Source organism: Culex quinquefasciatus, chromosome 1 (genome assembly GCF_015732765.1).
Source record: "Culex quinquefasciatus strain JHB chromosome 1, VPISU_Cqui_1.0_pri_paternal, whole genome shotgun sequence".
Lineage (NCBI taxonomy): Eukaryota > Metazoa > Arthropoda > Insecta > Diptera > Culicidae > Culex > Culex quinquefasciatus.
The window spans coordinates 43,428,273-43,444,808 of NC_051861.1; the positions used below are offsets into that span (position 1 = coordinate 43,428,273).

Genomic DNA, 16,536 nt, shown 5'->3' on the forward strand with positions numbered 1-16,536 from the left:
GGGTGGATAAAAAAAAAGTTTTGCTTAAAAATCGATTTTGGCGTATGTCCGGAAGATTGCCAAAAGGGTGGTTTTTGTAAGAAAACCTATCAAGTTATACATTTTCAGAAAGGTATTAAAAAACCTTTCCAATGAGCCCAAAACATTGGAGATCTGACAACCCTATCAAAAGTTATTAGCACTTAAGTGTTATTTATACACTTTTTGTAGGCCGGATCTCAGATACTTCAATGAAAATGATGTCCGTGTCCATCATGCGACCCATCGTTAGTTAGATAATCGAAAGACATTTTAAATGAGTCTAAAACATCGACGATCTGACAACCCTTTCAAGAGTTATTAGCACTTAAGTGTTATTTATACACTTTTTGTAGGCCGGATCTCAGAAACTTTAATAAAAATGATGTCCAAGTCCATCATGCAACCCGTCCTTAGTTAGATAATCGAAAGACCTTTCAAATGAGCCTAGAACATCGAGGATCTGACAACCCTAGCAAAAGTTATTAGCACTTAAGAGGCAGTATTTATAGATTCTGCTCGGTTTGTTCTAGAGATCGTATCAAGGTGCTCCGATTTGGATGAAACTTTCAGGGTTTGTTTGTCTATACATGAGATGAACTCATGCCAAATATGAGCCGTCTACGACAAAGGGAAGTGGGGTAAAACGGGCATTGAAGTTTGAGGTCCAAAACACATGAAAATTCTTAAAATTGCTCGCATTTCCGTAAAACTTCATCAATTCAAACTCTCTTAGATGCATTCGAAAGGTCTTTTGAAGCCCTTCAAAATGTGCTATAGACATCCAGGATTGGTTTGACTTTTTCTCATAGCTTTTGCAAATTAGTGTTAAAAATGGATTTTTTCAAAACCTTAATAACTTTTGGCAACAGCCTCCAACACCCATACTCCCATAGGTCAAAAGTTAGGGAATTTCATGGACTATAAGCCTATGGTATTAACTTTTTGGCCAATCGCAGTATTTCTCATAGTTTTACGATTTTTCTAGAACAAACATTTTACAACGTTAGTTTTTGCCCTGTAGGCCAAGAAGAAGGCTTTTTTTTGGTATCAATTTTGTCATATTCGGAATCTTCGGACAATTTTACGTAAGTTAGAAGTATTGGAGTTGTAATTTTGATTCAAAAAATAATTAAATAAAACATTTTTGAAAAAAGAAATAGATCTTATTTACTCTATGATCAATACGTCAAATGCTGTATCAAGTAGGCGAAAACTTGTTTTACCCCTAACTCGACAAAATGCTAAATAATATTTTAATTAATTTTAAATGGCATTTTTTCCAATCAAATTCAAAATTCTAACACCTCAATCTAATGTAAAATTTTCTGAGGATTCCGAATATGAGCAGTTCTCTAGGATTTCGGTCATTCGATTTTTTTTGTATTTTTTAATCCGACTGAAACTTTTTTGGTGCCTTCGGTATGCCCAAAGAAGCCATTTTGCATCATTAGTTTGTCCATATAATTTTCCATACAAATTTGGCAGCTGTCCATACAAAAATGATGTATGAAAATTCAAAAATCTGTATCTTTTGAAGGAATTTTTTGATCGATTTGGTGTCTTCGGCAAAGTTGTAGGTATGGATACGGACTACACTAGAAAAAATAATACACGGTAAAAAAAATTTGGTGATTTTTTTATTTAACTTTTTGTCACTAAAACTTGATTTACAAAAAAACACTATTTTTAATTTTTTTTATTTTTTGATATGTTTTAGAGGACATAAAATGCCAACTTTTCAGAAATTTCCAGGTTGTGCAAAAAATCATTGACCGAGTTATGAATTTTTTAATCAATACTGATTTTCTCAAAAAATCGAAATTTTGGTCGTAAAAATTTTTAACTTCATTTTTCGATGTAAAATTAAATTTGCAATCAAAAAGTACTTTAGTGAAATTTTGATAAAGTGCACCGTTTTCAAGTTATAGCCATATTTAAGTGACTTTTTTGAAAATAGTCGCAGTTTTTCATTTTTTAAAATTAGTGCACATGTTTGCCCAGTTTTGAAAAAATATTTTTGAAAAGCTGAGAAAATTCTCTATATTTTGCTTATTCGGACTTTGTTGATACGACCTTTAGTTGCTGAGATATTGCAATGCAAAGGTTTAAAAACAGGAAAATTGATGATTTCTAAGTCTCACCCAAACAACCCACCATTTTCTATCGTCAATATCTTAGCAACTAATGGTCCGATTTTCAATGTTAATATATGAAACATTTGTGAAATTTTCCGATCTTTTCGAAAAAATATTTTCAAAATTTTCAAATCAAGACTAACATTTCAAAAGGCCAAACATTCAATATTACGCCCTTTTAAAATGTTAGTCTTGATTTGAAAATTTTGAAAATATTTTTTTCGAAAAGATCGGAAAATTTCACAAATGTTTCATATATTAACATTGAAAATCGGACCATTAGTTGCTAAGATATTGACGATAGAAAATGGTGGGTTGTTTGGGTGAGACTTAGAAATCATCAATTTTCCTGTTTTTAAACCTTTGCATTGCAATATCTCAGCAACTAAAGGTCGTATCAACAAAGTCCGAATAAGCAAAATATAGAGAATTTTCTCAGCTTTTCAAAAATATTTTTTTCAAAACTGGGCAAACATGTGCACTAATTTTAAAAAATGAAAAACTGCGACTATTTTCAAAAAAGTCACTTAAATATGGCTATAACTTGAAAACGGTGCACTTTATCAAAATTTCACTAAAGTACTTTTTGATTTTTTTTTTGTTACGAAAAAGTCGAAGAAAAATCCGCGCCAGATCCGCGCCGACCCCAAAACCCAATCCGCGCGAAATCCGCGCCATATAAAAAAATCGCGACAAACATAGAAGAGAGTAACATAATGAATAAAATTTTAAACGAAAAAAGAATAATACAGAAAGCATTACTGATCCGTTGATCAGTTGTGGATTCATATCCCACCTGCACCAAGTGGAATCTTTTCTGCCATTTCTGAAACAATATTAGCAATTTTTTGTAACACTTTAAATATCGTTGCTTTAAAAACAAATTTAGGAAAAAAATTAAATACAAAAATTAAAAAAAATTAAAACCCTAAAATAAATTACCAAATAATAAAATATAGGGACTTGATAATTTTCACCAAATTTTCTTCTTAAACTTTCTCTAAACTAAAATATGACTCCGAAAATGATTCGAACTAAGAAAATGGCAAAAAAACAATTATTTAATAATTTAATAATTTAATAATCAAATAATAAAATAACTTAATAATTTAATAACTAAATAATTAAATAATTTAATTATTTAATAATTTAATAATTTAATAATTTAATAATTTAATAATTTAATAATTTAATAATTTAATAATTTAATAAGGACAGGAGCTCGGCCGGCCGTCAGCTTTACGCTCGTTATTTGGTTTGCTAAAAAATTGAGTGAAAAGGAAAGAAATGAGTGGCTGGACGGAGAAAAAAAAAGTGAAAACAAAGAAAAAAGAATCAACTCAAACTATGTCACTGATGGAAGTAAACATAAGCTGTGCAGTGTATCCTTTTCAAAGAATTAATTCAATATTTCTTTCAAAATTTTTCCTCTTAATTTTAGTTATTGCTTGTCTATCTAACGAAAATCTCTTTAAAATAGACCCCCTTCTCCTCGCCCCATGTCAGTTTTTGCGATCTTTTACTATAAAATAATCTGGTACTATCTATAACTTTCCGTCCTCTCTTATTTAATTTTGATATATTCTAAAAGATTTCAGCAAGGTATGAAGGTAAATTGTTAAATTATAAATTGTAAGAATTGTAAATGATATATAAAATGCTACACTTCACACACACTACACAACAACAATGCATTTATTGATCGGAGCGTTTGGTACGGTATGTCCACGCATCCTTCCTCCCTGTAGATTCTCTGAAATGTGATCCGTTCTCAGAATCCTCTCTGCGGTAAACGCAACGTAGTAGGGCTGGCCGCTTTAATTTTTGTATTACATTTTCGGGTGTTCTCGGATGTACTGCAATTATTAATAATGACAAGAAAAGTGCTTGGGGCGTCATCTAATCACAAGACTTTCCAGCATGCTTTCATCGGACTGGCTACGTTTGTGTTAGATTAGATTAGATTAGATTAATAATTTAATAATTTAATAATTTAATAATTTAATAATTTAATAATTTAATAATTTAATAATTTAATAATTTAATAATTTAATAATTTAATAATTTAATAATTTAATAATTTAATAATTTAATAATTTAATAATTTAATAATTTAATAATTTAATAATTTAATAATTTAATAATTTAATAATTTAATAATTTAATAATTTAATAATTTAATAATTTAAAAATTTAATAATTTAATAATTTAATAATTTAATAATTTAATAATTTAATAATTTAATTATTTAATAATTTAATAATTTAATAATTTAATAATTTAATAATTTAATAATTTAATAATTTAATAATTTAATAATTTAATAATTTAATAATTTAATAATTTAATAATTTAATAATTTAATAATTTAATAATTTAATAATTTAATAATTTAATAATTTAATAATTTAATAATTTAATAATTTAATATTTTTTTTAATTTAATAACTAAATAATTTAATTATTTAATAAATAAATAATTAAATAATTTTATAAATTAATAACTTAAGAACTTTCTTAAAAAATTAAAAAATTAAGAACTTAAAAAATCCATGTTAATTTTTTTTTTTGTAATTTTTCAATGTGAGAATTCATATTTCTTTTTGCGTTTTTGAGTCTGCAAGATTTGGCAATTTAAATTTATGAATTCTATTTTTTGTTTAATTGAATATGTAAATTCTGAAATTTTCAATGTTAGACGGAGATTTTAGCAGATTGCTAAGTGGATTTCGTCATGTTTTGATAATTGGGAGTAGAACCAAAAACGACCCCGGGTCTTTTGTGGTCTCTATTGCAAGTTTCTGCTCGAATCTAGGATTCCGAAGGCTTGAATGGGGAGAGCACCCAAACCTCTTTCTACTCCAAGGAACCTTCCACCCCAGTGTTTGAACTGACGACCTTTGGATTGCGAGTCCAACCGCCGCCAGTGATTCCACCGGAGTAGGCTTGGTTTGGTGTGTTGTTTGTACTTATGGCATGGAGACAACTCCTACACCTGGAATGACTTAACGGCCTAACAACCAAGGCCGGAACCGACATTTTACTTCCTCATCCGATGGAAGGTTGCAGCAGATGGGAATCAAACCCAGAATCATCCGCTTACAAAGCGGACAGCGTAACCATTCGGCCACGCACTGCCACCCGGGGGGAGTAGAACCAATTCTACCCAAATCAGAGTGGCAACAGAATCTTTCAATTTTTAATACCACAAATTTCAAAATTTAAATTTAAGATTGAAAAAACTTAAAAATCTAAAAGATCTAAAGCTTTTGAAATTCTGTAATTTTTCGAATTTTGTAATTTTGAAATTGTAATTAATATGCTCACTCAATATTTATTGTATGCTATATTAAAAATTCCTTGGAAACTTTGGAACCCTGTACCGATCAAAAAAAAATCTAAGGGTTAAATCCCATCTGGAACATACCCTAAGAATCATTTAAGTACATCCTTATGTCTAAATCTTTGGAAAAAGTTTAAAATATGAGTCAGAAGATAAAATTTAAATGTATCATGTGAATAATTGTAGAAAAATATTTAAACCAGGTAAGCAAATGTTAACAAAAATTATGAGTTGTAATGTTATGTAAAATTTATATAAGAAATCTCAATACATTTTGAAAAATTAACGCTCCTTGAAGATTATTTTGAAGATTCGTATTAAGAAAAAAACAATGAATAATTTTCAGAAGAAAATTTTCTTCATTAACAACTTCATAGAAATTGATGTTTTTGCACTCAAAGAAAAAGATTGAATTTATTTAATTGCTTATAATATTTTCCTTTGTAACTTGAAGAAATTCTATCGTTCTCAATTATTTTATTTATGAAAATTGCTATCCGCGCGAAATCCGCGCCTGAACAAAATTAGCCAGCAAATCCGCGCCAGATCCGCGCGATACGCGCCATCCGCGCCATCCGCGCGATCCGCGCCGTCCGTAACAACCCTGGCTGATAAAAAGTTAAATAAAAAAATCACAAAATTTTTTTTACCGTGTATTATTTTTTTCCAGTGTAGTCCGTATCCATACCTACAACTTTGCCGAAGACACCAAATCGATCAAAAAATTCCTTCAAAAGATACAGATTTTTGAATTTTCATACATCATTTTTGTATGGACAGCTGCCAAATTTGTATGGAAAATTATATGGACAAACTAATGATGCAAAATGGCTTCTTTGGGCATACCGAAGGCACCAAAAAAGTTTCAGTCGGATTAAAAAATACAAAAATTAAAATTGAAGAAAAAAGACCGATTTCGTAGAGAATTGCTCATATGTCAAAATTGAGACCAAAAAGTGCCTCTTTGGAGGCCTACAGGCCAAAAAACTAACGCTGTAAAATGTTTGTTATAGAAAAATCGTAAAACTATGAGAAAAACTGCGATTGGCCAAAAAGTTAATACCGTAGGCTTATAGTCCATGAAATTTCCTAACTTTTGACCTATGGGAGTATGGGTGTTGGAGGCTGTTGCCAAAAGTTATTAAGGTTTCAAAAAAATCCATTTTTAACACTAATTTGCAAAAGCTATGAGAAAAAGTCAAACCAATCCTGGATGTCTATAGCACATTTTGAAGGGCTTCAAAAGACCTTTCGAATGCATCTAAGAGAGTTGGAATTGATGAAGTTTTACGGAAATGCGAGCAATTTTAAGAATTTTCATGTGTTTTGGACCTCAAACTTCAATGCCCGTTTTACCCCACTTCCCTTTGTCGTAGAGGGCTCATATTTGGCATGAGTTCATCTCATGTATAGCCAAACAAACCCTGAAAGTTTCATCCAAATCGGAGCACCTCGATACGACCTGTTTCACATCGGTGAAAAACTCGCTCTTAAGTGTTATTTATACACTTTTTGGAGGCCGGATTTCAGATATTGTGATAGAAATATTGTCTGAATCTTCCATGCGAACTATCCTTGAATAGATTTTTAATCAGACCTTGCCGATGAGCTAAAAATATTGAAGGTCTGCGAGCCCTATCAAAAGAAATGAGTAATAAAGTTGATTTGTTAAACATGTTAAGGGGATATTTGCTATTTTTGCTTAATGTATTGACTTTATGAATGTGAGGAAGGCACCAACCACCTAAAGGTGGATTATGTAACGTTTTTATTATTAGGTACTATAAATAAGTGTAAACATTAAGTATATCCCGCTTACTCTGATGGACATTGACATAAGGTGTGAAAAGGACACACTCAATGTTTATATTTGTTCATAGGACCTAATAAAAACAAGTCAAGATTTGTTTTTTTTCTGCTTAACTAATTAAAAAAAATGAATAAATAATTTAAATTCACGTAATCTACCCAGTTATCACAATCGCACATTCCCTTACAACTTAAATTGAGGTTAAAATGTTCTACGTTAACAGCTGGTTGTCCCGTACATGCACATGCGGGCTATAACCAGCTTCAAATACTCTCTGCAGGTACCACATAGTTTTTACTGCTCCCCGGGAGGCGCTTCCACATGCAACACAAAATTCGATTCCCAGTTGGCTGTCATTCACCGCGGAACGGGACGGGGATACGGACCAAAATCAGGTCACGTGCTCAACAACGTTTTAGAATAGGTATCCCCCCCCGGGAGTGATTTTTACTTACTTTCACCTGAAATCCGAAGTCGTGACATCTTGAGGCAGGGTCGGTTGATGACTAAATGGGTGTTAAATGTATACCTAGATCGATTGAATGTCGCTTTAAATTTAAAATTTTGAATCGATTTTTAACAAATATTTTAGCAACTCTTTATAGTACTTAATCCATAGCTATTGAGTTACTTTACGATAGACCGTAAAGTAGCGATTTAAATCGACCCCAAAATGTGTGGCATGTGATTGTTTTTGTTTGGCTTTGATCACGAAGCTACGACTACGAAAAGGGTCGCCTGCGGATCGTCAATCGAATCGGCACTATACTAGTTTATAGAGCTGTTCTAGGTGTATAAGTGTATATATAAATAATCGAGACGATTTCCAAATGTTTTCCGAGCATTTCTAAAACGAAAAGATCTTTTTCGAGCACGCCAGAGTTAACAACTTAAGCCGAGGGAATGCTAACGACGACGACGACTAGAGATGGCGCTAAGCGACGTTAATGTTCTTTGACAGGGCTACAATTTGCGTTAAACGATTCTTGATGGGATGCTCCCATTTGTCTAAGACGAATCGGTTGCATTTGATCCGGAACGGCCGCGATTAGGCTACTAAATTCCTCGAAGCAAAAACAACGGCGATAAGAATTCATTCTGCAAGTGAATTATAATATTTTAACCATTTCCAGTTATACCTGGTCTAAATATTTATTAATATAAATCTGAAAGTTGAAAGTTTTTTCACTCAGCCTGATAAGAACCCATCTCTGTTTACCTTTCCCAAGATTCTATAAGCTTAACATTATGCCCTTGAATTTTGTTTGTCTTCAATTTGGGGCTTATCGTGGTGTACCCAAGGGTTTCCGGACAGCGCGCATTTGCGGCCACAAAAATCGATTTTCCCAGTCGCAGCTGTTTTTTTCTCTCTTTTCAGGAAACAAACAGAACTAGAGGCGACACACGCAGAGGCAAGCAAAAAAAAAACTGCGATCCGCAGTGAAAACGGCGACGTATACGAACGATGATAGGTTCATATTTGGTACTATAGCCAGCCGGATTGGTGACGTGCATGCAAAACCAGCAGCCCCCATCCAGCAGTGGAATTACTTATTTAGCAAGACGAGAAGCAATTAAAATCCAGAATGGTTCAATGTCATGTGGGGGAGATGTACTGGTGGAGTAGATTTTTCCTGTGAGTGGTTTGGAAAATTTAACCATGTTAAAACGTAATGTTACTGAGGTTATTTCAAAAACTTTCCCTAATCGATCCATCATATATTTATCAGGATTACCGCAACATTAAACATTACAATTTATTAGATTGTTGCACATCACCTTCGTCAAAAAAGACACTTAATATTACACGCTGCATGTACAATTTTTGTAAACACAAAAAAAAGTTGCAACCGACGGGACTCAAACCCAGCACCCATAGTAAGGACTGGCGCCTTAGCCCGCTCGGCCATCAGACCGATGAAAAATAAAAAGGAAAAACGTATATGTGAGCTTGACATTTCGATCAAGTAGACTTCCCATACTGATGGGCTACATATTTCAGGGTGTAATATTACACAGAATTTCATAAAATAATGCAAAATTTATTTTACACCCAGGCCTTTTACACGCAGCTGGATTACTACACAGGAAATAAAGTAGTAATCCAGCTGCGTGTAAAAGGCCTGGGTGTAAAATAAATTTTGCAAAAATTGTACATGCAGCGTGTAATATTAAGTGTCTTTTTTGACGAAGGTGCATGCTTTTGCATGCGTTTTTACCATCGGATTTGTTGCTGTGTACTTTATTTGCTGTGTAGTGCGCCTATTAAATTTCATTTAGGCAAAAAAATGTATTGATTGTAGTTTGAAATCATAAACTAATTGTTATTTTACTGCTGTGTATTGTTTTCTCCGTAAATATTGCCTAGTGTAGAGTTCTCACGGCGAGTGTTCTGGGCAACCTTAAGAGGCAGTATTTGTAAATATTGCTTGGTTTGTTCTAGAGGTCGTATCGAGGTGCTCCGATTTGGATGAAACTTTCACCGTTTGTTTGTCTAGCCCTCTACGACAAAGGGAAGTGGGGTAAAATGGGCTTTGAAGTTTGAGGTCAAAAAAACATAAAAAATCTTAAAATTGCACGCATTTCCGTAAAAATTCATATATTTTTAAGGAAAAACAGCAGTATCAATTGTTAAAAAAAGAGTGGAAAATCATTGAGAGATAAGAGAATCAAAAGTTAGTAAAATCATAATTTAATGATGGATACACGGATAGAAATCTTGTAAGCAAATCCGGTAACACTGTGTTGTTGAATTTGACAACATGGAAATGTTTCCAAAATCGTCAACATTTTTCTTGATTTCGATGCAAATGTTTTCAAAATCGATAACATTGTTGTTTGCCTACAGGATTTCTATCCGTGTAATAAATAGAAGTATCAGAGAAGAAGTGAGAACCAGTAGAACAAAATAAAAATAGGAGATAGGTGGTAGCTGAAAATGAAAAGAAGAGAAATTCCGTACTGCGATGTTCAGATACATTCACAACAGTTTACTCAACATATTGTGAATCAAAACAATACCGTCTACAATCACAAATAACTTCCCTTTCCCACATTAACGCGCTCAACCCCTTCTAGTCGTCTCGACTCTGACCCTCGCTGGTCAAAGGTTTACGAGCCGTTTCCACAGGCCACCAGCTAGGTTACACCACTGACAAATTTACACCTTGTCTTCATGACTACTAAACCAAGCCAACTTGGAGGTAAGACTTCAAATTTTCAATTAAATCAACTGATAAGTGTTTTAATTTACGTCTTATTTTTAACTAAGTATTGCAGGGAGGGCCTCGTGGCGCGGTGGTTAGCGGCCTCGGCTGCCGATCCCTAATTTTCTATGGGGCGCGGGTTTGATTCCCGCCTTATCCTCCTGGCCTTCTATCGGATGGGGAAGTAAAACGTCGGTCCATTTGCGTAAAAAGAGATTTTGGGAGACTCACCACATATAACCTTCGGACGCCGAGAAATGAGCAGAAACTTCCAACAGTGACCTTACAAAGACCCGGGGGTCGTTAAAGTGGATTGCTTTGCTTTTTTGCAGGGTTGCTTTTAAGAGTGTATCAATGTTTAACTTCAAATTGAAGAGCAGACAAAAAAAGGTTATAAGAAATATACAAGAGAATTCTATCATAAAAAGACGTTTATTTTAAAATTATTTAAAGCATTTTTTATGAGTTTCAGGTCATACCTCACCCATTCAAAAGTTCAGCAAATTTCGCATAAGAATGACCCTTGGACATTTATTGTGGCACGAAAGTAAGAAAAATGAAAGAAATCGACGATAAAACGAAAATTCTTTGAGACAATGCAATGGAGAGGAGAGAGATGAGAAATGGAAATTTGTCTCGCAATTTATTCTTATTTTTGTTTTGTTATGGGACTAAAATTAATTATTCTGGATGGCACCTATCAAAATAGGGATTTTGCACCCCGTTGGATTCGATAAAAAAATCTCTTCTCATTCTTATTTTAGTATGACTAGCCGGCAAAATGATATGAAGACTTGTGTGGAAAAATCAACGATGCAATACACAGCTAAAAAAAGTAGTAATCCAGCTGCGTGTAAAAGGCCTGGGTGTAAAATAAATATTGTCTTATTTTATGCAATTTTATGTGATTTTACACTCTGAAACATGTAGCCCATCAGTATGGGAAACCTACTTGACCGAAATGTCAAGCTCATATATGCGTTTATCCTTACAACTCTTCATCGGTCTGATGGCCGAGTGGGCTAAGGCGCCAGTCCGTACTGTTGGTCCCGTCGGTTGCAACTTTTTTTTTGTGTTTGCAAAAATTGAACATGCAGTGTGTAATATTAAGTGTTTATTTTGACGAAGGTGATGTGTATGCTTTGGCATGCGATTTTACCGTCGGATTTTTTGCTGCGTAACGATTTTCTGACAAAATTTCTTAAAAATAAAAATCAAACTCAGTGGAAATTTAAATAACAAGATCGCCCGCTTTTTGGCACAACCCGGACGACAACACACTGTATAACCCAGTTACGATATAGCCCAGGGACGACACTCGACGCGGCCAAGGACCGACTTCCGGGAACACGCGGATAAGGCATGCAAAAAACCGCACACACTTTTTTTCGTGACACCAACCAGCCAGCACCACAGTGTGAAAGCCGATACCAACTAGAAGCAGTCGTGCACCGATGGGTAAGGCTGGTGATAATTAGCTTTCAACTCATTAGCATCACGTACCGTTTTCCCGATATTACCGAAACGGGGGGGGAATCCGCACTTGAAGTGTCTTCGGGGGTAACCTTTGAGTGGTGGAGTTCTTCTCGCTGAGTTTTTGGGAATCTTCTGCATTTATAATTCATGCAGCAAGGGTTAGTGGTACCGAGAGTTGCAGTTTGGATGACCCTTCAGGGGATAAGAGGGTGCTAAAGAGCTTGGATTCAGCCCGAAAGGGATTCTCCAGTTGGGTGCTAAATGAGTAGATATGAGAATTCATCCTATTTTCAGCCAACTGACTCATGGAAGTTTCATGGAAATTCGAAAGCTAAAGCAAGGGCCAAAAATAGGTACATGCTTTACTTCTCTTGAGGTATATACTGTAACGGATAGATTGGAATTGCAGGTTGCAAGTGTTTTTAAGATAAGTGAGTTTTCATTCACTGAAGTGGTCTGCATTAGCAAACAGTTTAGGGAAGACCTTGTTTAACAAGTTTTCAAGAAGTGGTTGCAAGGTTGTTACATGATTAACCTTAGAGAAACCTATATCTAATCCGAAGTACAAGAAAAACTGACTTTTAGAAAATGTCAATGTACACTTAAACCGATCTTCTGCAATGTGAAAGAACTGTAGCAAACCTCCATATCAATCTATAGTTCTATAGCTTGTCATATAGGAGAAACGATTCTCGTCTAAAAGAAGGAAATTGTAATTGCCCGGGAGGAAACAAGTTCGGGATGAAATTTTAACTGACTTATCCATTAGCCTGATGGCCACAACCAATCGCTAATTGAATAGTTTCCGCCGCACACGTACATACTCTCAGCTACACACACAGCAGCAGCACAATGAATGTCATACCAGAAATATCAAGTGTACTAAGCACGTGTGATGGTGTGTGCTGGTGGTGGGCGGATTCATTCAGGCCCCGCAAGGGAGGATGGCAAATCAATTTCCCTGCCGGCAATGCCGCCACCATCCGTCCTACTGACTACTATTAGGTTGGTTGGGCATTCCATAAAGCTAACATCATTTCGATTTCGATTTCAAGCTGGAAATGAGAAATGCACTCGATGTTGTGTGTTGCTTTGCATGTCGAGTCGGCATTATGGGATACGAAGTCATGCTTCTGTTGCTGTTGGAATGCGCATTACCTTTTTTTTACATATTGACTGGTGTTTGACACTCCCGGATAATTTTTGATACATTTTGAAGTGCTTTAAAAACCGTCAGAATTCAACTAAGAGAATTAGAATTGATCAACTCTAACGAAAAAAACGAGATTTTTTTTTCGTATGAGGTCATCTCATGATGACTTGAAAGTTTCATCCCAATTGGAGCACCTCGATACAACCACTAGAACAAATCGAGAAAAATCTAAAAAAAATGTATCATAATTAGGATGGTACAAATTTTATTTAAAGTTTTTGTCACCTCGAGCAGAGTCGATGGACGAAAATTTCGATTTTTTTTTTGCATCGGCCTTATTTATATTCAAATCGAGCGTGGTATTTCCTCTGCCCCATTAATCTTTTAAACAGAAAATAGAAGCAAGCGGATCAGTACGGTTTGACAACAATCAAATCTACATAATTTTTATCATTGTCTGCAATAATTCTGATAAGGCTTGTTACTAAAAAAAAAATGATTACGATAAAAAGTACCTGAATACATGCAAAAATAAACACCAACCATTTCCGTCTGCAGCCACCGAGAGCCGCCCTTCAGAGAAAAGGAATCATTCACAACCCATCTATGCAATACCGTGCAATGCGCTACGAACCGGGCTCCCGATGATGGCAGCAGCAGGCTCTCTCTCCCTAGACTTATCGATTTTTTGCCAGTTCGCCTGTTCTTACTTTTTTTTTCCTGCCCTCCCTTATTTTATAACAATCAGGCAGCAGCCAAACTTGGTGGCGCTTAACGCGGACTGCCGGCACGGGATGGGACTGCCTTCCTTTTGCAGCGTCAGTCATTTTAGCATAATCTCCTGACGGAGGCACAGTGTGCAGCAGCTTGCTGCAAGTATTGTATAATTTTGGCTCTAGAGATAGATTACCTGTTTTGGATTGGGGAAGGGGGGACTCCTATTGTCGCCTGGGACCGGATGAGCAGCAAGTCCTTTTTTGGCAACTCGCCGCGCGCGTGGTGCAGCGGCGGTGGCGTCTTGCGTAGGTGTGTACTCTTCTCTCGCTTGCGTAGACGATTGTCGGCAGAAGTGGTGCATTGATTTATACCCGTTTCTTCAGCATCAGTAGAAAACGTGATTCGTGAATGCACCGCACCGCACACAGTTTATTCGATTCGCATGGGCGATCAAAGGAAATCCAATAGGCCTCTCACGGAACACAGCTCTTTCGGTTTGGTTCGGTGTTTGCCCTTTTTGCCCAATGCTGTTGGCTTATTGCATTTGCTGTTTCTTTTTCTTCATTATTTTATCTGGCTTCGGTGAAAATTTGCTCTCACACCTATCATCAACTCTTGAGATTGGCGAGGTTCCCGAAGTTGAGGCTGCTGACGTTAACGGAACCGGAGAAGTGCACCAGCCCGATAATAATCATTCATATGTTCTTTTCGCCGTATCGTGTGTTTTTATGCACTTTGGTTCCGTGGGTAGTTTTGAACCCTCCTCACTCACACTCTTCCCTTTGTGCGCGAGGCGCCCCGAAACCGGATTGCCCTTTCACACTTGAAACTGAAAATGCTCGCGTCTTTTGCGCGACTTTTTATTATGAATGATTTTCACGGAAACTCCACACCCCGGAACAAAAACAAACACCTCTGACAGATCACGGAACGCTTTCCGGTGCCTTCTTCGATCTCCCATAAACGCACAACCAACTCAATAAACCAAGAAAACTTTCTTCCTCTCGCCCTTCTTAGGCCATTGATTTTTCAAGCAATTTGAACTCTTTTTTTCTCATTCACTCTCTCCCTTTGATTCCGGATCAGAACTTCCGCAAAAATTACACTACACGCAAAACCGGAGTTAGGTATAAATTACTTATTTTTAGTATTTTTTGAACTTATGTTCTAGCTTGTCAAATTATACCTAAAATTTAGTATTTTTTTCTTCCTGAAATTTAGTATTTTTTTAGAACACTGGAATACTTCTTAAAAAATACTAAATTTAAGTATTTTTTCGAACTTGCGTTAATTTCACGATCTGACATGTCAGTTCGGTGCCGGTTGTGTAGCACTTTGGAAGGTTTTTGGCCAGCTGCTATTATAGGTAAGTTGTATTTTCTGCCGGATGGAACCGGTTTGCGTCGAAGCCCGTTGTGGGTTGTATTCAGGAATGCGGATTTTGCGGTTCGGATTGTCCGCCAGAGGAAAATGCAACGCCGGGTGTTGTAGGAAGAGGACGGACGCCGGGTGTAGAAGGAAGAGGACGGAACATTCAACTCCTGGCGACGGCGATGCGGCTCCCGGTGGCTGTTCTTCAAGTCGGCTTCAACGGCAGTATTGAAAGGAATCGGTTTGCGTGGCAGAGTTGGTTGGTTGGCGTTGGCAGGGATGTTGCGAGGAGGAGGTGGATGTTGATTAAACAATCCGCTGGATGTTGAATGTTTCGCTGAAAAGAGGTGCCGGTCGGGGCGGGAAATTTCTGGCGGGACGTTTACTGTTCCGTCAACATGCGGCATTTCGTTAAGTTCACCTACTCTTCCTCCTCCATCCCTTGTGGACGGATAATCGCGGCACCGGTTAAACATGAGAATCGGACGGAAGACAGCGGCAAAAACGGAAATGCCGTAAAGGAGTTGATTGTTCCGCCGGGAGTTGGTGAAGCAAAACGGGTGCTAATTTGCAGTGAAAGTTGGTGTGTGTGTGTGTGTGTGTGTGTGTGTGTGTGTGTGTGTATGTGTGTATGTGTAAAAAAATATAAAATACAAAAACCATACAGAAATAAAAATTAAAAAAAAAACTATTTACGGGAGAGAGAGGGATATGAAGAGGGAGAGGAAGAGTTAAAGGAGAGAGAAAGTTATAGAGAGAGAGGGGGAGAAGGAGAGAGAAAGTGAAAAAGATGGAGAGAGAGAAAGGGAAAGAGAGATAGATATATGGAGAGAGAGGAGGAGGAGAGGGAGAGAGAAAGTGGGAAGAGACAAGGAAGAGTGGGGGAGAGAGAGAGAGAGAGAAAATGTAGTGATATAGAGGGCAGAGATAAAGTGGGAGAGAGAGAGAGAAAGTAGGAGAAAAGAGAGAGAGAGGGAGAGACAAAGTGGGAGTGAGAGGGGCAAATCAAGAGGAAGAAAGAGAGAGAGATGAAAGAGAAAGTGAGAGAGAGTAGGAGTAGGAGAGAGAAAATGGTAAAGAGAGAGGGGGAGAAAATGTGGGAGAGTTAGAGGGGAAGAGGAACAGCGAGAGAGAGAGAGAGAGAAATTTTTTTTTCTTAGTTTCCAAATATTTTTTTACTCCAAAATATCTTATATTCCAAAATTCCAAATATTTAAATATTAAAATATGAAAATATTAAAATATTTAAATATTTAAATATTAAAATATTAAAATATTAAAAAAAATTAAAATATTAAAATTT

General features: G+C 35.9%; 1 protein-coding gene across 5 annotated transcripts in view; it reads right to left on the reverse strand.

Annotated features, from left to right (window-relative positions):
* The window catches only part of LOC6033723, a 37,225-nt gene that overhangs the window by 18,816 nt on the left and 1,873 nt on the right, over window positions 1-16,536 (reverse strand). For 2 of the 5 annotated variants that reach the window (XM_038249964.1, XM_038249962.1), the window contains exon 2: window positions 14,056-14,707. The exons of 1 other annotated variant lie outside the window; for it this stretch is intronic. The gene's annotated coding sequence lies outside the window, so the exon portion shown is untranslated. Of the gene's footprint in view, window positions 1-14,055; window positions 14,968-16,536 lie in introns of all 5 variants that reach the window. 2 more of the 5 variants (XM_038249965.1, XM_038249961.1) reach the window with 1 other exon arrangement.